The 24,710-nt window shown below is 34.1% G+C and overlaps 3 long non-coding RNA genes across 14 annotated transcripts; 2 read left to right on the top strand and 1 right to left on the bottom strand.

Moving 5' to 3' along the window:
* Positions 1 to 909: 909 nt before the first annotated feature.
* On the top strand, positions 910 to 15,512 carry LOC142610959 (uncharacterized). 5 transcript variants are annotated; one of them, XR_012839912.1, is made up of 4 exons: positions 910 to 1,339; positions 4,524 to 4,677; positions 12,699 to 12,805; positions 15,201 to 15,512. It is a non-coding gene; the product is annotated as an uncharacterized LOC142610959 (long non-coding RNA). The 5 variants fall into 5 exon arrangements; XR_012839913.1 differs by having other exon boundaries at positions 911 to 1,339; positions 12,712 to 12,805; positions 15,206 to 15,512; XR_012839910.1 differs by having other exon boundaries at positions 911 to 1,339; positions 12,712 to 12,805.
* On the top strand, positions 4,684 to 7,859 carry LOC142610962 (uncharacterized). Its single transcript, XR_012839923.1, has 2 exons — positions 4,684 to 5,110; positions 6,176 to 7,859. It is a non-coding gene; the product is annotated as an uncharacterized LOC142610962 (long non-coding RNA).
* Positions 15,513 to 18,958: 3,446 nt separating the features above from the next.
* Positions 18,959 to 23,761, bottom strand: LOC142610960 (uncharacterized). Of its 8 annotated transcripts, none has more exons than XR_012839917.1 (8): positions 23,106 to 23,761; positions 22,379 to 22,456; positions 21,953 to 22,143; positions 21,747 to 21,850; positions 21,310 to 21,399; positions 20,940 to 21,020; positions 20,754 to 20,854; positions 18,959 to 19,195 (listed from the first exon to the last, which is right to left on the bottom strand). It is a non-coding gene; the product is annotated as an uncharacterized LOC142610960 (long non-coding RNA). The 8 variants fall into 8 exon arrangements; XR_012839920.1 differs by having other exon boundaries at positions 23,116 to 23,761; XR_012839922.1 differs by having other exon boundaries at positions 21,747 to 21,872; positions 22,379 to 23,761.
* Between the last annotated feature and the right edge of the window lie 949 nt (positions 23,762 to 24,710).

Genomic DNA, 24,710 nt, shown 5'->3' with positions numbered 1-24,710 from the left:
GTATCCTCGGACTCTCGGCGTACGGGCCAATTCGCAATACTAACAAATTCTTAGCTTAAGAACAGATCGGCCCTCCTCGCTAGAGCCCAAAGGCCCAAATGCCCGCTTGGGTTCCTTTACTCCCCACATATATATTTATTAAAAGCTGACGCATAGTTTTAGAATGACAGCTGTATTATCTATACTACTATTTAAGGGGCTTCTCTTGTTTGGATTCCTATTTTTTTAGTTCAAAAATGCCCCTATAGTCCCATATTTAAATAGAGACAAAACTAAAGGACAATCCGATAAAAACTCATTTTTTAGTTCAAAGATGCCCCTACAGTTTTATGTTTAAGTAGAGACAAAACTAAAGGACAATCCGGTAAAAATGCAACTTCAACTCCCACTAAAATATTGCCTAAAAAATAGGACCACTCTCCTATTAATTTTTAAAATGATTTATTCACTTATAAATTAGATTTTTAGAATAAAAATCATATATATATATATAAAATAATTAAATATAATTTTTTTTTTACAAAATAGGACCACTAAAAAAGAAAAGTCCCATCACACGCGCGAAGCAAGTGTGATGAGACTAGTATTTCTTTACTCTTTAAGAAATAAAAAAATAAAAAATCCAAAATAAACTGCATGTCTTTTTTGGTAATTTTGACCAAGGGTCAGACGGTCACATGGCTTACATGTGCGTGTAACAACTTCAACCTTACATGGGTTATCAAAACACTTTAACCTTAGGGGTCTGTTTGGATAGAGCTTATTATTGAAAACTGAAAATTGAAAATACTGTAGCAAAATAATTTTTAAATGTGTAAATAGTACCGTAAGACCCATTTTTAATAAAAAAATTGCTGAAAAGTAAAATTTGTGGGTTCATGAACAGTACATTTCATTCATCTCCCTCTTATCGCGTTGCGCGTGTACTTGTCCTGACTCATTCATTCATTCATCTTTTTCTTTTTTTTTCATTATTATTCTTCTTCCTCTTCTTCAACCTTCTGCCTCCTTCTCTCTAAACGCATCTTACGCCTTCTTCCTTACTCTAGATCGTCTCTTTCTGTCTAGATTCATCGGATAGCAGTTTGGAAGGCCTCTGTCTACATATCTACGTGTGTGTTTCTGTCTCTAAACGCTGTTTGACCTTTTTAGGAGTTATTTTTGTACCACACACAGCGAGTTTCTCCAAAATAAGAACACCTCTCACCTCTGTCCTCGGCGATGCCTGCTGTCTGTGTGATCAGATCAGACCATGTGTATATCGGCCGATCTGAGTATAGCAAAGAGGATGGGTAGATCGCAGCCGTGTGGGAAGGCAGATCGAAATTAACAGGCTGAGGTATGGCCTTTGCTTCCTTCATTCCTTCCTTTTTTTTATTTATTTATTTTTATTTCTCCTGATCTATTATATCTGTATGAACTTGCGTCTGTTTTGTACCTGTGTTCTTTGTTTGTTTTTTTTTTCTAGATCAGTTGTGTTTTCTTTTATAATTTCTGGTTTATTTTTCTCTTTCTTTTCTTCTTTCCAGATTTGCCATGTCATATTCTTCGTTGTTTTAGGTTTCTTCCTATTGAAACTTTAGATAAGAAACTATCATAGGTCTTATGTTTTCAGAGTGAGGGCATGAAAAACAAGGTGAACGCCGATCTGAAAGTTTGGTTTAAAAGTGTTATGTTTTGGATTTTTCTAGGGGAGTTGATGGTTATGGTGAAGAGGAATTGGAGAGTGAGAGATCACTCTCGGCGATCCCTCCACCGGTTTTGCATCTATCTATCCCTCTGATAAATTTCAAATTTATAGAGAATTTTTAAAAGACCTGCACAAAGAAACATAAATTTCAAATTACAATTTGTTCTAAAAAAGCATAACCTTTTGAAAAATATGACAGTTAAAAGAAGGTTGGGAGGAAATATAAACCTTGGAAAATTTGAAAATTTTTATTTTGGAAGATTTAAAAAATATGGTTCTTGAGAATGAATAAAGGAAGAATGAAAAAATATTAAAAAAAGAATAAAGAAAAAAATTGGAATAGAGAAAGGATAGAGAGCCTATTTAAAAATTGTATTTGAGAAAATAGTTAGGCAAAAATAAAAAGTAACTAGTGACTCTCCAAATAGTATAGAGTCCTAGAGATGCTTTACATTTTCTTGCTGTTACTTCTGTATTTTGATTATTTATTATTTATTTTTAAAATTTTTAACGTAATGTACTACGTAGTCCTCTTTTTAACATAATGAAAAGTAGTAAACTACGTACCCCTATGTACCCTACCTTGGGAAATTATATTCTTATTATATTTATTTGTTTTCCTGGCAAGTGTTACTTTTTCGTTTCAAATGCTTGAATTGGGCCCTATGCCTCAATCCTCGGTTTTAGATTTGAAAATACTTTATAGTGGAACACAACCTACAATAATACTAGCAGATAGCTTCATTTTAATATTTGTAATGTGATTATGTTTTAAGATCGGAGTGTTCTCTATTATGAAGATGATGTCATTTTTTATGAAATAAATCTTTGATTATATATATATTGGTATGTGATTATGAATTTAGTAGATAATGTACATTAGTTTATCTAGTTAATTTTTCCTTACGAATAAGTATAACATGTTTTCTATATGAATTTACTTGTAAAAGTCTCTAATGGTTGAATAAAAAATATGAGGATTAATTCTCGCTTACACCAAAAACCGATTTGTGTCTTAGTTTGACGATAAAGAGTTATCATCAGGAGATGACGCCAAAGGCCAAAACTCTATAAAAAAAATCAAAATAAAAATTGACTCAAAATTTGGTCTTCCTCACAATTGAAATTCCAAAAAAAAGAAAATACTATATCACTACATTTTTTAAGTTAAATAAATTCATCTCCAAATTTGTGGGTCTCACACTATTTTGTCTTAGTTTTATCTATAATAATTTAAGTTTCAATATTTTGAGATTAAGGCAGGTCTTTCTCACATTATGCAAATAAGCTATCTGAAATAAGCAATTTCCAAATGCATAAGATAAAAGTTTCTCACAGCACCACAATTTAAAGCAACGGGTAACAAGTCCATGTATTAAACTCAAAGCGCTCTTTATGGATTTTTTATATTTTTAAAACAATACCAAAACTGAATTAAAACTATGAGGTGTTAACATTATTAATATAAAGAGAAATGCTATGTCTACAATATTATTACAACATTTTTAACACAATATTTTCACAATAAATTCTTAGTGGTAGGTTGTTATTGGTTGTTATGGGTGAGCCAAATAGTGATTTTAAGTTGTGGATTCAAATTAAGACTAAAAGAGGTGCTACGTCCATAACATTTTTACAATATTTTCTCACCAAATCATAAGTAGTTAGTCGTTATCGGTTCTAATTTAAACCTATCACTGAAATTACTTTTCTACCCCACCAATAACAACTCGTAACAACTTGACACATAGGATTTATTGAGAAAATGTTGTGAAAATGTTGTGAACATAGCATTTCTCTAAAACCAATAACTACTTGTTACATATGGTTTGTTGTGAAAATATTGTAAGAATGTAGCACCTCTCTAATATAAAACATTGATTTGGCATTTTTTTAGTATAACGTACTTATCAAAATAAAAATATTTTGAGTGTAACTTGTCCTGAAACCCACAACCTCCTAGTTCTTCTCTATTTTTATTTTTTCTCTTTGAAAAAGTAACCCACACAACTTTTTCTTATTCTATTATTTCCCTTTTAGATAACTGCATGGTACCATACCATATTACTATGTCCTCGTATTTTTAAGCTCATTCAAGGAAAACAAAGTATGATATAATATATTTGTGTTAATTGTTTAGGTACTTTAGTAGTTGATGTTGAACATAGTCGACTAATTCTTATAGACTTATAGTTATTAAGTGATTAAATTATTAACTAATATTATTTCATTAGTCGTAGTGCATTATCGATGTTGGAGACTTTAAAAAGGATTTTACATGGAAGTACTCAACGACTTAAATTGCTATTTTGTGTTAAAATTGCAAAAGTAGGGCTTATCTCATGTTATATGAATTATATAGTTTTTATATATTTCATTTTAGGACTAAGTTTAGCTACAAAATTGGTTGTAACTTACTCAGAATCTTTGTATTTGAGGTGAATTTTGACAAAACTACTATTGGATTACATCTTTTTCTTATATCCTTTATGCTTGCAAAATTTTTAGAAAATTAAACATCAATAGTTATGTCATCAATAAATGTTTAAATTTCAAGTTTTTGTAGTTTAAAATTATGTATAAAATATAAGCTGATAGATCATATAGTAAATAATATCTGATTGACATTAAATTTGACATGTGGATTGAAAGTGTGAAAAACATGCAATTCAACGGGTAGATTTTCAAAATATGTAGCAATGTTTATTTTATTGAGTAAGGTTGTAACCTTAGGCTACAACAAAATTTGTAACTAAATTTTATCTTTTCATTTTATATGATAATTTGATTGTTCCATTTCTCATTAATAAATTTATTTGAGAACACCTTGTAGATGCCTGTTGTCTATGTGATCAGACCATGTGTTCATCGGCGATCTGAGTAGAGCAAAGAGGATGGGTAGATCGCTCGTGTGGTAAGGCAGAACGAAATTAACAGGCTGAGGTTTTGTTGGCCGGTCAAGACCTATCTTTACTTTGATGTCGAAGGTATGATCTGTGCCTCCTTCAGTGTCTTTTTATTTTTATATTTTCTCTTTCATATGTATTATATCTGTTGCTGTGATGAACGTGTCTGTGTTATACCTGTGCTCGTTGTTTCTTTTTTCTTAGATCAGTTATGTTTTCTTGTATATTTTCTGTTTTTTTTTTTCTCTTCCTTTTTTTCCTTCCAGATTTGTCATGTCATATTCTTCATTGTTTTAGGTTTCTTCCTATTGAAACTCTAGATTAAAGAAACCATCATAGGTCCTTTTTTTCCAGAATGACAGAAAAGGTGAGGGCATGAAAAGGAGGGAAGGGAAGGGGAGGGGAGGGGCGCGGGGGGGAAGAGAGAGAGATGAGATGTAAACACAAAATCCTCTATAATAAGAGAGTAAAACTGTAAAAGCACAAAATAAATGGTAGGGTGAAGGAAACGAAGGTAGGAATGGCAACGGGTCGGGTTTGGGCCGGGTTTTTGCATACCCGGACCCGACCCGCGGGCCAAGACCCGAAACCCGGACCCGGCCCGAATAATAATCGGGTTTTTTTTCTCGGGGCCCAGACTCGTCCCGCCGGGCCCCGCGGGCTGTTTAACTTATTTGGCCCAAATTTGGCCCAACCAAAAAAAAAAAAAAATTGAAGCCCATTAATAGTCCACGAACTTTATTAGAATTTTTACTTGTTATCAATTGATTAGAATGTTGGGTTTTAAATTTGAAGTTGGAAAAATAAAAATAAATGAGTTTTGGGACTGATTTATTTTGGTAGGGAAATTCTCTCCAGCAAAGCCGCATTTGACATACTACATACAACAACAACAAAATTTTAGTCCCAAAACTACAATTTCGGCTATGAATCTCAATAGACTAATCAAAATCATTCACAAGTAACTAACATTAAAAAACCCAAGTTACATGGATTAAAAAAAAAAAAAAAGGTACAAATCGAAATAGGCAAATCCATTGACAAATGAACCAATAATGTCATGTGTTTCCACAAAATTGTTTTGAGAAGCAAAACCTCGAGGCGACGCGAGACGGCGAGGCGACGTGAGGCGAGACGGCGACGCGAGGCGAGACGGCAACGTGAGAGCTGCGGGCTGAGGCGAGGCCGCGAGGCGAGAGGGCTGTGTGCTGAGGCTAGAGGGTGGCTGGCGAGAGGGCAGGGCTGAGTGTGAGAAAGGCGGCTGGCTGTGTGTGTGAGTAGAGAGTAGAGACTTAGGGTTTACAAAACAAAATCAGAAAATATATATATATATATAAGGGGTATTTTAGTAATTTAATATACTTATATACCGGGTATTTATACGGGTCGGGTTTCGGGTCGGGTCTGGATTTTTTTGATAAAACCTGGACCCGACCCGGACCCGCTTCGGGTTTTTTTTTTTTTTGAAAAATCCATACCCGACCCTATTCTTTATCGGACCGGGTAAAACCCGGCCCATTAAGGTCGGGCTAGACCGGGTATCAGCGGGTCGGATTTAAATTGCCATCCCTAAATGAAGGGTAGGGCGTTGAGTGGAAATGTGTGGTTGAGTAATAAATGGTTGAGTTAATGCCTTGGTTTTTTTCTTTTCTCTTTCTAGAATGAAAATGTGTGGTTTTTAAAATTAGATAAGTTACTATAAAAAAATTATACAGTTTTTTAATTTTTGGGGGGGAAAAAATGGAAATGGGTTATTTTAAGTTGACAAATGATAAAAATAATGTAAAAAATAAGAACTAGACAACAGTTAGTGGATTTTAAATTTAATGAATAAATTAATTCCAAGTTACAAAGATTTGATTAATTTCAAGACTAACATAAAATTGATAAATTTCAAATTACAGAGAATTTTTAAAGAATTTGCACAAAGACTTACATAAATTTGATAAATTTCAGGTTACAATTTATGTTAAAAAAGCAATGTCCATTTGAAAAATATGACAGTTAAAAAAATTTGTTGGGAAATATAAACCTTTGAAAATTTGAAAAATCTTACTTTGGAAAAATTTTAAAATATAGTTGTCAGAGAATGAATAAAGAAATATTAAAAAAAATAAAAAATATTTTGATTGAGATAGAGTGAAGGATATAGCATTGAAAAGTGTCTTTGAAAAAGTAGATGATAAGCAAAAATAAAAAATATTATTATTATTATTATTTTTATATGTTTTTTTTTTTAAATTTTCCCTACCCTACCTTTTTGCATTGGGAGTAATTGTGGGTCTCACTATTTTTTGCCTTTAGTTCTATTACAAATAATTTAGAGGGTGTTTGGATTGGGTGGTACTAATTAAAACTTGGGCCAGCCAATTTGAATAGCTTAAAAGGCTCCTGAGTGAAGATTTTTCTTCCTATAGCCCATTTCATTTAGTTAAAGGGTCTTCGACTTTGATAGAGAAAAGCCACACCTTCTAAACTTGATTCGTTTGGTGAGGGAGTTTTGGACATTTGGACCCAAATTCAAGAGTCAAGTGATTATTTGCTTACAAGTCCATTCGGTGTAGTGTGGGCTTCTCATTAAAAAAGGATGCTCATGGGCATCAATTTAACCAAATAAGTCATGAGTCACGTACGAGAATGAAACGACCTTGGTTAATAGTTAGAGTCTGCATAGGTGAATAAGACTAAAGCCCAAAAAGTCATGAGTCATGTATGAGAATGAAGAGATCTTAAGAACCAAGTTCAATGGAAAACGATCATATGGTGACTATAAGAAATGCATTGTCTAATTCAAACCATTTATCTTGTCACTCATCCATATGATATAAGTGCATTTATCATGTAATATTTAGGAGCTCAAGTAGCTCTCTTATGCATTGACTCTTATAAACGGGGGTAGATCAAGTAGCTCTCTTATAAACCATTTATCTTGACTCTTACATAGCTTAGGGCCTATTTGGTTTTAGCCTCACTCATATCTCATAATTCATATCTCAATTTTCTTTGCTCATAACTCAATCTGATGTCTCAGTTCCAATTTCCTTTTTTCTAATAACTCATTCCAGATCTTGTTTGGCACTCTAAACTCACTCTAAAATCCCCTTGGTTTTTGGTGTGGAAATGTGCATCTTTGATCTCAATTGGTGGAACCCACTAGTATATCGGCTATTTGCCCTTCACTTCTAACTCGTGCGAAGTAGTTGCTTTGTCTCACCCCACCAACCCACTAACCACAGTTGAGACAAACGCACTGAGGAACCAAAGAAGCCAAACCCAACTACCACTCTATAGAACAACCCAGCTACAAAAACCCTGCAACCACCACCCTCTCTCTCCAGTCGACCTAGCTACCTAGCCTCCTACCACCACCAATTAACCCAGCCGCTACACTAACAACCACCGCAACCCACAAAAACCCAACAATCACCGATCTCAAATCCACCATAAACAACCCACAAACACACCGATCTTAATCCACAAACACAAGACTACCATAAACTACCCATAAACCCACTGAGAAACGAATCCACAAAGATCAGTGGGTCCCAGCAGCTTTATTTTTTACAATTTTGCCATTGAACTCAATTTTTCTATCTTGAAAACATCTCAATTTTTATATCTTGAACTCATAAACACAAACATGAACACAAATCCACAAACATTCAGACATGAACGCAAATCCACAAACATTCAGCTAGTTTCCACAATCAAACTCTAAACACAAACATGAACACAAATCCACAAACATTCAGCTAGTTTCCACAATCATACTCAAACCCAAACATGAACACAAACTCACAGTGACTCAAATCCACAAACACTCGGACATAAACCCACAAAAATTTCAACGCCTGCCTCTGCCCCTAACTACACGCCTGCGCAAAGCGGCGGCAGCAGCAGCAGCACCTCTTGCTCTGGACTGTAGAACAAGTTTCATGCGTTATTAGAACATTTATAAATCATTTATATAAGAAAAAATTGAACATTTATATATTTTTTTGATAGGTGATAGATATCTTCATTAAAAAAAGTACGTCATGTTCATGATGATGAACAAAATGTACTAGAATCAAATACAAACAAATCAAACAGAGATAGTATGCATGAAATAAAAAATGGAAATACATTGTGTAAAACCCCAAGTACGAGACCACCCAAACACATATATGGAACCCCCCGTTTTAGATTCCTTTTCCCAACATACTCAAACAACAAGCTTAAGATATGGAATTTCCAGCGTCAAGTAGGTGTAACCCATTGTTACCATTCAAGTCTACCAAAAGAACTGTCAACTCTTCCATGGATCCATCCAAGTGTATATGATTTTCTTCTTCATATTTCTTTCTTATTGTACAAGCTGCGTATCATGGTCCACCACTATTATGATGCAAAACCAAATCTAACTTATCTTCTTGTCATTAAGAACTCGATACCGCCTACCATCTCTTCTAGGAATTCCACAATGTGTCACACAGACCCAGTGATTCCCTGCATAACATACTATAAAATACCCTAATTTGTATTTTTTTTTTTTGTTGTATAACATAGGAAAGCTTTCTAAAGAAGAGCCTTTTGGAATACCCCTGACGGGCTAAGCCGTTTCCTGATTTGCAGTTATATCAGACAAATAATTTCCTATACAATAATCCAAAATTTTCAAATCCTACAATTGATGATTTGGCAATTCAGCCAAGCTCATAAGACTTGGGATTATAAGTTTTTATTCAAACCCTCTTTATCTAAACAAAAATCCTATTATGATGTTTTGGGTGTTCTGATTTCAGCCAAAAACATAATAATTCCTATGTTAGCAATGAAAATTTCCCATTTAACTCATACTTTGTTTGAGCATATTGCTCCTAATACCCACAAATGCAAAATCCCAAAACCATGCCCTAACCATTGATCCACTCACTACACAGCTGAATCAAACCCTAAATTTGTGGATAATAACTAGGTACGTAAAAATAAATCACAAAACCCTAAATTGAATACAATTTTGATAAAGTTTTGGACATAGGAGCATTAATTGGAATATTGTTCTGGGTCAAGAATAAATTACGTAAAAATAAAGATTTGTGATCATCAATAGGTCAGTGCCCTTCCTTCCACTGTAAACCCTTGAAAATACTGCCCATATACAGTATTCTGGGTCAAGAATATCCAACAATGGGAGGCCCCAAAGATGGTGAAGCAGTTTCTATAGGAGATAGATGAAAGTTTTTCTTTCTATCTGACTTCCTTTCTCATATCCCTACCCTTCTCAAGAACGTCACAGTGTGACTAGCCCCTCCCTATGAAATCCGGATAGGATTTCTTTCCCCCTAGGAAGTAATTTTCCTCACCTTTCTCGTGTTTCTCTCTCCCCAATTTTTCCAACCCTCTACCCTCTACCCTCTACCCATTGGTCTTTATTTATAGACTTCCCTTAGTAGGGTCGTCATGATGAAGGGTGGTTTCCCATGTTGGTGGGTCCCTTTGAGCTATATTCCTTCGAATACCTCCCATCATTATTACAAATAAGAGTGGCAACAGTGGGTCACCATGTCGTAAGCCCCATAAACTATTAACAAATCCAATAGGACTCCCATTTACCAAAACAGAGAATATAGCTGTGGAAATACAAAAAAAAAATCCATTTTCTCCACTTCTCCTTAAAACCATATTTCTCCAAGTATAAAAGAAGCTTCCAATTGATGTGCTTATTCAATTTTTAAAAAACTTTGTAAGTATTTCAACTATTTTAATGCCCCACGTGGTTACAAGCTCACACTACTAAGCTCAGCTGGTTATTCAATTTAATTATGGTAGTTTGCTTTTAAAAATTATCGAAAGCATAAATAACAGAAATTGGGGGAAAACAACAGAGATTCAACCATCAAAACAAATATAATAGATGCGAGCCACATGAGTAATAACCAATGAACAACTTATATAAAGACAATACTAGCCACAATACAACCAAACCCACCTAAACCAACGCAATTGCCACCCCAATACAGTCATTACTAAAATTGTAAAAGTAGAAGATTGCCTTTAATAACTTATCAAAAAGAAGATTGCCTTTAATAATACAATTTTCTCTTGATTATTACTTACAATACAATAATATTCTTTAAATGGACTAAAGCAACAAACAGACAAGCAAAGAGTGAATTGACGGAGGCCAAGGCAGTCCTTGGGCCCCAAAGCCCCCTTTCAATTTGGTATGATAGGTCAACAGAAATTTTACTTTGACCATCAGAAAATTATACTTCATATGTCCTATTGAACAAACTGAATTTCTTTGCCCAAAAATACATACCTTCATTCTGCATTTGTTCTGATGCTCATCCTGTTCAGACTTGCCCTGGAACCCAGCCTTGCAGTGCTTGCATTTATAGACACCCTTGTCATTGACTGGTCTCTTCTTTCCCCTCAGAAAGTAGACTGGTGGCTTTCCCTTCCCGTTGCCCATTTTCTTCCCAAACCCTAGTTTCTACCAAAAGAGTATGAAATGGTGAAACAGAGGGTGGGTTTTAATTAGGCTGGGCTGGGCTGGGTTCTAAATTTTTTATTTTTGTTTTGTTTCAGATTGTCACTTTTGTCAGTTTATCTAGACCTCAAGCAAAATTTACCACACATGAAAAACCTACCTTAAACTGTTAAACATATCCAATTCCTACAGGAAGAGGCCCCCTCATGCACTTACAATGAGCGAGTCTTTTGAACGATAAATCTTCACCCTCCTGACCATCCAAGCGGACAAAATAAGCAGTACGGTTATTCAGCCTAAATGTAACATTGAAGGTGAAATTTCAATGCAGCATTTAAGTCCATCTAATTCAAGATTTTGACTACACTGACACATTTAAAATCTATATAAGGTCACTCACCACAAACCAATTAGGCACAAGAAATTATTTGGTCCATGCGTGAGTCCCACCGATTAGTTTCATTCAACTTATTTAGTTTTTTTTTTTTTTTGGTGTTAAAAGTCAGCTAAAGGCTAAAGTATATTTCTACAAAAATAAAAATAATAATAATGCTTCAGAAAAAGGTTGTAGGTGAACAAAATAAAGTGAAAGTTAAACAATTTTTTTTTTTAAGAACTCTTTATCATTGACCAAAGCATCAATTAGATTTTAGTATAGGCAAAAATTGAACTCTAAATCTCATATTAAACCATCTAAACTTTACCAATTAAACTATCTAGAACCCACTAAACCAAAAAATTAGCAACAAAACAAACAATAGCAATTTAACCCAACTTTACAATGTGTACGAAAAGTTATAAAACAAATTAATGGAATTAAAACAAGAATGGAAGATAAAAGTAAGTATTCGGCAATAATATCTCTTCTATTGTTTACTGTCCTTCGGGGATATGAGGGCCTAAAAGAAAATTTCAAACATCTTTAATTAGAGGAATCTACTTTCTGGCTTTATGTAACGCATATCTGAGGGTCCACATCCAACCACTCATTTCCTTTAAAATGTGCATTTTACAAAGTTCCAAGTAGAAAAATAGTGGGAGCCCACCATTCCACTTCTTTCATATCCGCCCATTTTTGCCAATCCAAAACAGGCCCATTAAAGTGTGAAAAAAGTATCTTTCTATATGAATTTTCAGAAATTGCAGCATAGTCACAGAGCACTGATCGGATAACAAGACTTTCATTTCACAGTAATATCACGTGACTCAATGGAATGAGTGTCACGTGCCATCAGAATACATCTTAGTATATTTTTTCATAGTTTTTATTATTATTTATTTTTCTCAAACATAAATGCACACACATTGCAATAAAGTTTTCTAAAATAATACGCATTATGAGTTGATAGGACTGAAGTATTGTACGGCTTTTACCTTTGTACCGTAGAATTTAGATCCCTTATTATAATTAAATTAAATTCAAGGGACTTATTTGCTAATGCAGCAAAACTTTATCCACTTATTGGCTAATGCAGTTCCTTATATATAGCTTCCAAAACTACATCGTTTTTTTTTTTTTTTGAACAAAAAACTATATCGTTAAATTTACTTAGAAAAGCTCAAATATAATACCTAAAAAAAGGACTATACCTTAATTTTTCCATTCAAGAGCTTTCTAATGATGAAGGCAGTGTTTTTAGACAAAACAAGGGTCTCTATAAATGCAAGCACTGCAAGGCTGGGTTCCAGAGCAAGTCTGAACAGGATGAGCATCAGAACAAATGCAGAATGAAGGTATGTATTTTTGGGCAAAGAAATTCAGTTTGTTCAATAGGACATATGAAGTATAATTTTCTGATGGTCAAAGTAAAATTTCTGTTGATCTATCATACCAAATTGAAAGGGGGCTTTGGGGCCCAAGGACTGCCTTGGCCTCCGTCAATTCACTCTTTGCTTGTCTGTTTGTTGCTTTAGTCCATTTAAAGAATATTATTGTATTGTCAGTAATAATCAAGAGAAAATTGTATTATTAAAGTCAATCTTCTTTTTGATAAGTTATTAAAGGCAATCTTCTACTTTTACAATTTTAGTAATGACTGTATTGGGGTGGCAATTGCGTTGGTTTAGGTGGGTTTGGTTGTATTGTGGCTAGTATTGTCTTTATATAAGTTGTTCATTGGTTATTACTCATGTGGCTAGCATCTATTATATTTGTTTTGATGGCTGAATCTCTGTTGTTTTCCCCCAATTTCTGTTATTTATGCTTTCGATAATTTTTAAAAGCAAACTACCATAATTAAATTGAATAACCAGCTGAGCTTAGTAGTGTGAGCTTGTAACCACGTGGGGCATTAAAATAGTTGAAATACTTACAAAGTTTTTAAAAAAATTGAATAAGCACGTCAATTGGAAGCTTCTTTTATACTTGGAGAAATATGGTTTTAAGGAGAAGTGGAGAAAATGGATTTTTTTTTTTTTTTTTGTATTTCCACAGCTATATTCTCTGTTTTGGTAAATGGGAGTCCTATTGGATTTGTTAATAGTTTATGGGGCTTACGACATGGTGACCCACTGTTGCCACTCTTATTTGTAATAATGATGGGAGGTATTCGAAGGAATATAGCTCAAAGGGACCCACCAACATGGGAAACCACCCTTCATCATGACGGCCCCACTCAGGGAAGTCTATAAATAAAGACCAATGGGTAGAGGGTAGAGGGTTGGAAAAATTGGGGAGAGAGAAACACGAGAAAGGTGAGGAAAATTACTTCCTAGGGGGAAAGAAATCCAATCCGGATTTCATAGGGAGGGGCTAGTCACATTGTGACGTTCTTGAGAAGGGTAGGGATACGAGAAAGGAAGTCAGATAGAAAGAAAAACTATCATCTATCTCCTATAGAAACTGCTTCACCATCTTTGGGGCCTCCCATTGTTGGATATTCTTGACCCAGAATACTGTATATGAGCAGTATTTTCAAGGGTTTATAGTGGAAGGAAGGGCACTGACCTATTGATGATCACAAATCTTTATTTTTACGTAATTTATTCTTGACCCAGAACAATATTCCAATTAATGCTCCTATGTCCAAAACTTTATCAAAATTGTATTCAATTTAGGGTTTTGTGATTTATTTTTACGTACCTAGTTATTATCCACAAATTTAGGGTTTGATTCAGCTGTGTAGTGAGTGGATCAATGGTTAGGGCATGGTTTTGGGATTTTGCATTTGTGGGTATTAGGAGCAATATGCTCAAACAAAGTATGAGTTAAATGGGAAATTTTCATTGCTAATATAGGAATTATTATGTTTTTGGCTGAAATCAGAACACCCAAAACATCATAATAGGATTTTTGTTTAGATAAAGAGGGTTTGAATAAAAACTTATAATCCCAAGTCTTATGAGCTTGGCTGAACTGCCAAATCATCAATTGTAGGATTTGAAAATTTTGGATTATTGTATAGGAAATTATTTGTCTGATATAACTGCAAATTAGGAAACGGCTTAGCCCGTCAGGGGTATTCCAAAAGGCTCTTCTTTAGAAAGCTTTCCTATGTTATACCAAAAAAAAAAAAAAAAAAAAAAAATACAAATTAGGGTATTTTATAGTATGTTATGCAGGGAATCACTGGGTCTGTGTGACACATTGTGGAATTCCTAGAAGAGATGGTAGGCGGTATCGAGTTCTTAATGACAAGAAGATAAGTTAGATTTGGTTTTGCATCATAATAGTGGTGGACCATGATACGCATCTTGTACAATAAGAAAGAAATATGAAGAAGAAAATCATATACACTTGGATGGATCCATGGAAGAGTTGACAGTTCTTTTGGTAGACTTGAATGGTAACAATGGGTTACACCTACTTGATGCTGGAAATTCCATATCTTAAGCTTGTTGTTTGAGTATGTTGGGAAAAGGAATCTAAAACGGGGGTTCCATATATGTGTTTGGGTGGTCTCGTACTTGAGGTTTTACACAATGTATTTCCATTTTTTATTTCATGCATACTATCTCTGTTTGATTTGTTTGTATTTGATTCTAGTACATTTTGTTCATCATCATGAACATGACGTACTTTTTTTAATGAAGATATCTATTACCTATCAAAAAAATATATAAATGTTCAATTTGTTCTTATATAAATGATTTATAAATGTTCTAATAACGCATGAAACTTGTTCTGTAGTCCAGAGCAAGAGGTGCTGTTGCTGGTGCTGCTGCCGCCGCTTTGTGCAGGCGTGTAGTTAGGGGCAGAGGCAGGCGTTGAAATTTTTGTGGGTTTATGTTCGAGTGTTTGTGGATTTGAGTCACTGTGAGTTTGTGTTCATGTTTGGGTTTGAGTATGATTGTGGAAACTAGCTGAATGTTTGTGGATTTGTGTTCATGTTTGTGTTTAGAGTTTGATTGTGGAAACTAGCTGAATGTTTGTGGATTTGTGTTCATGTTTGTGTTTATGAGTTCAAGATATAAAAATTGAGATGTTTTCAAGATAGAAAAATTGAGTTCAATGGCAAACTTGTAAAAAATAAAGCTACTGGGACCCACTGATCTTTGTGGATTCGTTTCTCAGTGGGTTTATGGGTAGTTTATGGTAGTCTTGTGTTTGTGGATTAAGATCGGTGTGTTTGTGGGTTGTTTATGGTGGATTTGAGATCGGTGGTTGTTGGGTTTTTGTGGGTTGCGGTGGTTGTTAGTGTAGCGGCTGGGTTAATTGGTGGTGGTAGGAGGCTAGGTAGCTAGGTCGAATGGAGAGAGAGGGTGGTGGTTGCGGGGTTTTTGTAGTTGGGTTGTTCTATAGAGTGGTAGTTGGGTTTGGCTTCTTTGGTTCCTCAGTGGGTTTGTCTCAACTGTGGTTAGTGGGTTGGTGGGGTGAGACAAAGCAACTGCTTCGCACGGGTTAGAAGTGAAGGGCAAATAGCCGATATACTAGTGGGTTCCACCAATTGAGATCAAAGATGCACATTTCCACACCAAAAACCAAGGGGATTTTAGAGTGAGTTTAGAGTGCCAAACAAGATCTGGAATGAGTTATGAGAAAAAAGGAAATTGGAACTGAGACATCAGATTGAGTTATGAGCAAAGAAAATTGAGATATGAATTATGAGATATGAGTGAGGCTAAAACCAAATAGGCCCTAAGCTATGTAAGAGTCAAGATAAATGGTTTATAAGAGAGCTACTTGATCTACCCCCGTTTATAAGAGTCAATGCATAAGAGAGCTACTTGAGCTCCTAAATATTACATGATAAATGCACTTATATCATATGGATGAGTGACAAGATAAATGGTTTGAATTAGACAATGCATTTCTTATAGTCACCATATGATCGTTTTTCATTGAACTTGGTTCTTAAGATCTCTTCATTCTCATACATGACTCATGACTTTTTGGGCTTTAGTCTTATTCACCTAGGCAGACTCTAACTATTAACCAAGGTCGTTTCATTCTCGTACATGACTCATGACTTATTTGGTTAAATTGATGCCCATGAGCATCCTTTTTTAATGAGAAGCCCACACTACACCGAATGGACTTGTAAGCAAATAATCACTTGACTCTTGAATTTGGGTCCAAATGTCCAAAACTCCCTCACCAAACGAATCAAGTTTAGAAGGTGTGGCTTTTCTCTATCAAAGTCGAAGACCCTTTAACTAAATGAAATGGGCTATAGGAAGAAAAATCTTGACTCAGGAGCCTTTTAAGCTATTCAAATTGGCTGGCCCAAGTTTTAATTAGTACCACCCAATCCAAACACCCTCTAAATTATTTGAAATAGAATTAAAGGCAAAAAATAGTGAGACCTACAATTACTCCCAATGCAAAAGGTAGGGTAGGGAAAATTTAAAAAAAAAACATATAAAAATAATAATAATAATAATAATATTTTTTATTTTTGCTTATCTACTTTTTCAAAGACACTTTTCAATGTTATATCCTTCACTCTATCTCAATCAAAATATTTTTTATTTTTTTTAATATTTTTTTATTCATTCTCTGACAACTATATTTTAAAATTTTTCCAAAGTAAGATATTTCAAATTTTCAAAGGTTTATATTTCCCAACAATTTTTTTTAACTGTCATATTTTTCAAATGGACATTGCTTTTTTAACATAAATTGTAACCTGAAATTTATCAAATTTATGGAAGTCTTTGTGCAAATTCTTTAAAAATTCTCTGTAATTTGAAATTTATCAATTTTATGTTGGTCTTGAAATTAATCAAATCTTTGTGTTAGACAAAAAGACAACACAAAAACAAAAATCAGCCACAAATTTAGAATAAACAACAAGAATATAAATCCTAGAAAGATTTGATTATAAGATGCAAATTAAAAGTGAAAATCACGGACTCACCAAAAATAGGTTTAGAAAAACATTTAAAAACACGGTAAAAAAAATAGTTAAAAACTCGTGGCATACTATTTACTATCATTAAAAAAGCAATTGTATGATCTAGCAATCCACAACTATAAAAAGCGTGAAGCTGGCCCACGCGCCACTTATCTAGAAGTCAGAGACAGCCCAATAAACCACTTCACCAACCACCCAACCCACACAAAAACCCAACCACACAGCCAAATTTCCACGACTCAGCGTAGCGTGTCTCACACGCGCCGCTACTATAGCATAAAAATTTGAGAGAGAGAGAGAGAGAGAGAGATTTTAAATCAAAGTGTGCGTGTACCTGAGAATTCGCTGAGGTGGCGTTGGGGGAGAAGAAGAGGGTCAGTGACGCAGATTCAAATACCCATTATTACTACTCCTCTCACTTCCCAACTTCATTTTTGAGCATAGTAGTTTTGGCTATAGCTATTCAAGAATTGAAACCATTAAATAATACAAAATCGCATTATATGCCTTTTTGTTGCCAAAATTGTCATTTGGGTCATTAGAATTCCAAAAAGATTTTATGTAACCAAATCCAACAAGGGTATGAAATGTTGAATATTGATTTCAGATTTTGTTAGTATCATCCAAAATCACAGAATTGGCACTTCTATGATTTACATAGTCAAACCGTTCTATTATAGTCTCTCTTTAAACCAACCCAACCCACGCGCTATTAATAATTTAAGAACTGTATGTATTTTGAATTTGTTAGATTGATTTATATTAGATTTTGAGGCTTTGTTTAAATTTGTTAGTTTAATATATTTTGGTATTTTGAGATTTAATTTTGATAAAGTTGGAATTACAGAATATTAGGGAACCCAGCATTTGTATAGTTTGTATTCCTTCAATTCTGGTATCAAAAGAAAAAAGAAAAAAGATGAGTTTAAAGGGATCTTTTTAAGAAAGATTTCTTATGTTATCAAAAAAGAAAAAGAAAAAGAAAGAAAAGAGGTTTAAAAAAAAACTCAAATTCTTTTTAAGGCTTTGACAAAATGGCTCAACCTAACAACCCAATTTGATCCCTATAGGTTGGGTTGCATTAGTTTTTGTAATTTTCGTGGATTGAGCTGGACTAAAGATTTCTCAATAAGAAAATGTTGGATTGGGCTGAAAAAATATCTCAGACCCAATTCAATTCGATCCATACACATCCGTATATCATCACTAGGAACCAATCTTCTATATCTGAGAAAGAATTTTGTTTCTAAAACACCGCCAAAACCAGCCCAGAAATGGAATTTTGTTTCATATAAAACACAGCCAAAATAGATGGAGCCTAGAAAAGGCAAGTGAGTGTACTTGGCTGTCCGTGATTCTGTGTGCCTGCCAGAAAATTTGCAAGCGAGTGTATATGCACAGTGCAACTATTCAGCAAAAAGAAATAATTTGATCATTGAAAATTTATTAAAAATAATGATAGCAATGTCTGGGTGGTGTAGTTAGTTATCAAACTAGTCTCAACACTATAGATTCCTATTTCAGAACTGGAGCAGGTAACAATGCATGAAAAGCTTTTAATATAAAAAAAAAATATATTGCGAAAGGAACAAATTTTTAATTTTTAACAATTAAAAATAAAAACAAAAGGAAAAGAATAATACAAATGGTTCAACAGTTATCTACTTGTGAGAAATTAAACACCACATGGAGATTTTACAGCTTGTATAAAATATAAAATCTGTACTAGTCCTCTCAAACATAGCTGTCTGAGAGTTGGAGACTCATCTGATACGTGTTGACACAACACCTCTACCATTTGCTCTAAAATAGGGAACCAAGCCCACCCCTGCATTATTGAGAACATTAAGGTTTAATCATTGATATGCTAAAACCATTTAAACACATTAATGAAAGGAATGGAAGAAAAAAAAGGTATTAAACTAACAACAATCAAGTGATAGAAACAGTCTAAAAAAAAAAGTCATAGAAACAAGACGAGCAAGCCTCTCCTATAAATCTAAACAAAATCACAAGTAAATTTTTTTTTTTGATAAATAAAATTAGAAATTTTTGAAAAATCACAAGTAACTGAAAGTACTCAATAACTTAAACTTGCTCATCAGGCTCCAGACAATTAGTGTGGCCTCACTTTATAGGAAAGGAGTTCAAATGGTATATTGACAAGATCAAGATAAGAGTTGGGCCAAAATACTTGAATCAAACACACGGGGCTAGACAGCTATCGACATGGTACACAATTTATCAATATAAAAATGAACAATATTGGAGAGCACTATCCTTATTTGGCCCAAAACGATTGAATCACAATAATGCCAATGAGAGATTTAGATATTAAGTGTTCGTTTGAGAATGGTTTATTTAGCATTTTGTTGAAATTTTTTTGATAAAAGTGTGCTAAAATTTGAAAAAATGAGAAAAAAGGGGGGGAAAAAAAAAGGTTTCAAAAAGAGCTGTACATAAAAGGCAGCTGCAACTGCACATCATATTGGGACAAATATAAATCCAACCCCGTTCGGTGGCTGTTATCATCTCCATCCTTATATTCTTTACACAATTGGTTCTTTAAAAACTTATAAATAAAAACAAGGGAAAAGGCAGCTGCAACTGCCAGGTAAATAGTAACCATCACACCATCAGTGGAACAATTAAAATACAAATAGTGGCAACATTTCACACCAGTGGTCTCTTTTTTGCACTGTTTTAATTGAACTGCAGTTACTTTCATTTGGAAGGTAAATTCAAGCACAAAAATCACAAATAACATTTTCTCAGAGATGTAAAGAAATTAGAATTCATAGCATCTTTCCTGCAAACCCTTCATTTCTTATTTCAGTTCCCATCTCCATCATGTAAATCACTTCTAGGCTAGAGTGATCAAAAGTGCAAAACCCTGCCTCTTTATGTACCCAAAGAAATGGAAGGAGAAGGAGTCATCTTTCCTATCATTTTTCATTTCCAAGTCACCATTTTCACATGAAATTAACCATGAGCATGAACTTCATTTCTAATTTTAGTTCCCATCTCCATATAAACCACTTCTAGGCTGGAGTGACGATAAGTGCAAAACCCTGACTCTCAATAGCCCCGAAGAAGAAAATTGATGCTTGAATAGATGTAGTGGAAAGAGATGAAATCATCTCTCCTATCAGTTTTCATTGCCAAGTCACCGATTTTACATGAAATTGACCATGAGTATAATAGAAAATGATTAAATTGTTTTATTCCCTGTTCCCAGTGTCCTTGTTCTCATACTTCCTTTTATAGAATTTTTCACTTGTCATACTAAAAATAAATGTAGACACACACACACACATGAAATTAATGCTTTCAAAGGAATAAGCAAGTCAGGAAAAGCAAAGACTTTGACCTTTTGATTAGAATACCTTGTGAGAAGAATTGCACATAAGAGAGTGATAAGGTTGTCAATAAGGGGATTGACAACATCTACCGAATCATTAGGCAAAGCAAAGAACCCAAGCGTTGCCTGCTGAATTTGTCAAAAAATTTATGAATTTGAAACAAATGTTATAGAGTAAAATTCCCATTTTTAACGACACATGATTTTGTACCTTCATCAGATGATTTTGTGTTTCAACCATTAGTTTTGGCTCCACAGAAACCAAGGTAGTGCAGGTACTTAAAGCAAGGGCCTACAAAAGCATCAATAAAGAGGAAAAGTTAAAACAGATCCCAACAAAAGTAAATCATAACTGATAGCTTTAGAACAAGACATAATGATTTGATAAGTAATATTGAACTTCATTGTTGATTCTAGATTAGAATCAATAAAGTCTTCATTGTTGGTTCTAATCTTGAACTTCCAAATGCCTCGTGTAATGAAGAAGAGGAATCAATAAATCACTTGTTCCTTCAACCAAGAAAACCAAGAAAACCCACTAAAGGTAAAGTCACCACTAAAGATTTAGCTATCTGACATACCTCAATTTTAGGAATTGTAAAAGTCAACAAAAGGAGTCCTTTTTCACAGATTGCTCTCGACTCTGTCGGACAAACTGCCCCAATTTTGACCTGAGAAGAACACAAGCTACTACTAAATGGCCATAACAGGCAGAAATGACTAGATATATGCAAAATTTTGATGTTGTAAGGTAACATCTAGCTTCTAACCTACAAACCTGACCCTTAAAGTGCTATCGATCCACTAGGACTCACAGTACTTAATTGGAAAACTGGAAACAATGTGACACTAACTAGTGTTGGATGTACCAATCTTGTCAACAACAAAAATTACCATTTTTTTTAAATATACCATCCCATCACTTGGGCCATCTGAAATATGAAGTTCTCTTTTCGACAAATAAATCAAATCAATCAACGAATTTGAAGTTTCATATCTATAGAAGTCAGATGTAAACCTCCGATCTCTTGCATTGGGAAGAAACATATGTGCCGCTAGACCCAAAGACTTCCTTGGAGGTCCCAAGCTCATTTCTGTCCCGATCTGGTAGAGCACAATCAACTACCACCAAAGAAATCAGAATCTAATAAGAAACAGGAATATTTTACTAACAGTATTAGAAAAAGAAAGAAAGACTAAGACTATAAGCTCATAACTAACTACCTCTGAGAGGGCCTTAAGCACCCCTAAATCTTGCTCATCTAGCAACAACTTCACTGCTTCAACAAGTAAAGGCCTTTTATTGTTCAATGCTTCAAAACACTAAGTAGGAGATGCTTCAAAACACTAAGTAGGAGATGCTTCAAAACACTAAGTGCACCAAAAGTCAAAGGTTCTTCCTTCATCCTGCATTTCTGGTAGCAGAAATATGTGGAAATAGAAAAGACAGTACATTAAAATTTTATTTATATCTTAAAACTCCTACTTCTACAGGAAAAGATGCCAACTTAAAACTTGTCTTATTTTAAAAATAAAAAGAAAGAATTGCACCATCCACCAAAAAAGTAACTGATAAGATTATAATCTTTACAGAACAAGATAATACATTTGTAAAGGCATAAAACATAGAAAACCAAGAATGGGACTCACATTCAGAAGGAACATGGATAAATCCTCAGGGTATGCTAAACCAACTGTCAGAAAGCAGCGCTGAACTTCACTACATGTCTGTCACAAAGCAAACATGCATTCAAATATAAAAATTTAGATGTCCAGTGCCAAATTAGTATAGCTATCATCATCAAAATATGAGACAGCATAAAGATATGATAGACACCGCTTAAGGCAAGAAACAACATCCATCAGCATTGCTACAACTGTTTAGTAATAACGATACCAAGGAGGGGTAGCACAGAAATCAGGAGAAAAAAAAGGAGATGTTAATCCTTCCAATTGAAAACAGGAAATGTCAGAAACAAAAAATTCAGAACATGAACCAAATAATAACTTGCTGCCACTACTATGAAGAAGAAACAAAGTCAAACCACTGGTTAAAACTAATTTAAAGGAAAAAAAAAAAAAACCCTCATAAATTCAACAAATTTGAAAGCTTGAAAAAGTAGCAGACTTCAACACTAACTAGAAGAAATGGAAGTTCTTATATTGAAAGAATTTACACACAACTGAAAACGGTAATGTCATCACTTTTGACTTCATATGGTCAATGGGTTTTCTATATAAAACATATATGGACTTAAATCTCTCACATAAACACAAAATTATCATTATCAACACATAAAATCACATAAATTAAAAACGCAATTGCAAAAAATCACAGCATTTTCTCAGCATCTAAACAGGAATTTCTCCTCTTTACTTTCAAATACATGAGTCAGGCATGCGATGATGTGTAGCTGTGGCTTGAGCGAGGCATGCGAGCAGTAGCAGCAGCTGTTGGACGACTAACACAGAAGTGTCTCAACTCTCAAGTAGATCGGCATGGGAGGCAGCCATTCCATACTTCACTACTAACCCATGAACTTGCTTCCCTTCTAAAAGTAAATTTAAACTGAACGGGTTCCACATAAGCATCACAAACCATCTGATTAATGATTATAGTGTTCCAAGAAAAGCAATTTGGTTGGGGCATTTGGTCGAACACCTTCGTACGTATTATATACACTGTGATTGGAAAGCACACAGAATCTAAGGACTTCTACGGCAGCCAGTGGTAGTGGATTTGGGCGGTTTTGATCATATGGGCATGGACTTGATTCAAGTCTTTGATGGTTTTGCAGAGTGTGATGTTTGAGAAGAGTGGGCATGGGTGAGATGGTGCCATATTGGGCTACTGGGCTTGTATATTGTGGAATTCATGGATCAGAGGTTGAGAAGAGTCTTATTTTTTACTGGGTTGTATTAATTCGATCTGGCCACATACCACATATACATTATATCCAAACCCAGATAATTTTTTTTATAGTTAACCAAACCCATATTTGAATGTAAATAGGAGAAATTCCTGTTTTTATGCTGAGAAAAATATGTAATTTTTTGTAATTGTGTTTTTAATTTATGTAATTTTTTATAATTTTGTTTTTAATTTATGTAATTTTGTGTTTGTGTGAGAAATTTAGGTCCTGATGTGTTGGTAGTGCTGGGTTTGATTCGGGACTAATTTTTCATTTGAGTGTTTTTTTTTTCTCTACGTGTTTGTTTGAAAAGAAAATTTGATTTTCCTGGGAAAATTTTGAATGCTTAGAATTTTCCTAGGAAAATATCCAATTTCTTCATGTGATAAATTTTTTAAAAATTAAAAAGTTAACTTCGTGTGGTTTTGGCTCCAAATTAAAAAGTCAGCTTATTTTACTATTCAGCTTATTTTTGCTATTATTCATAACTCCCATTACACTTTTTGGTACAATTTGTGGGTCCTGCTCTACTATTTCAGCTAGCTTTTACCTTTATTTACTGTACTTTTAACAAAAAATTTTCAATTTCAGCAAAAAAAAAAAAAGGGATCTTAAACAAACCTTTAGTAGATTTTAAAGATTTTGTAAATTACTTGATTATATTGAATAGTGTAGTACATGTGGCGTATTTCTATTAGATCAATTAGTCCATGTGGCAAGCTGATATGTCACTTACAATATGTTTGTTTCGAAGTAAAATTTTACAATAAAATATTTTCAGTAAAATATTTTTAAGTGTTTGGATTGTCCTAGACGCTTGAAAATGCAAGCACAAATCAGCCACCACCAATGCAAGCACAAATGTAAGCACTTCAATAATAACCTTATTTTACCACAGTTGTTTTGAACTGGAAATGTGAAAGGTTCTTTTTTATTTGAAGCTCTGCATCATATGTGAATGACAATGGACCGTGTCATAAGGTGTTTCATGTAACATAACACATTGCCCTCCTAATAGCATTTTTAGTTCTTATAATCATTTAAGTGGTTTAGCTTCTCTGCATTGACAT

This window comes from Castanea sativa, chromosome 9, assembly GCF_040712315.1.
Source record: "Castanea sativa cultivar Marrone di Chiusa Pesio chromosome 9, ASM4071231v1".
NCBI lineage: Eukaryota > Viridiplantae > Streptophyta > Magnoliopsida > Fagales > Fagaceae > Castanea > Castanea sativa.
This window is presented reverse-complemented; position numbering and strand designations above follow the sequence as displayed.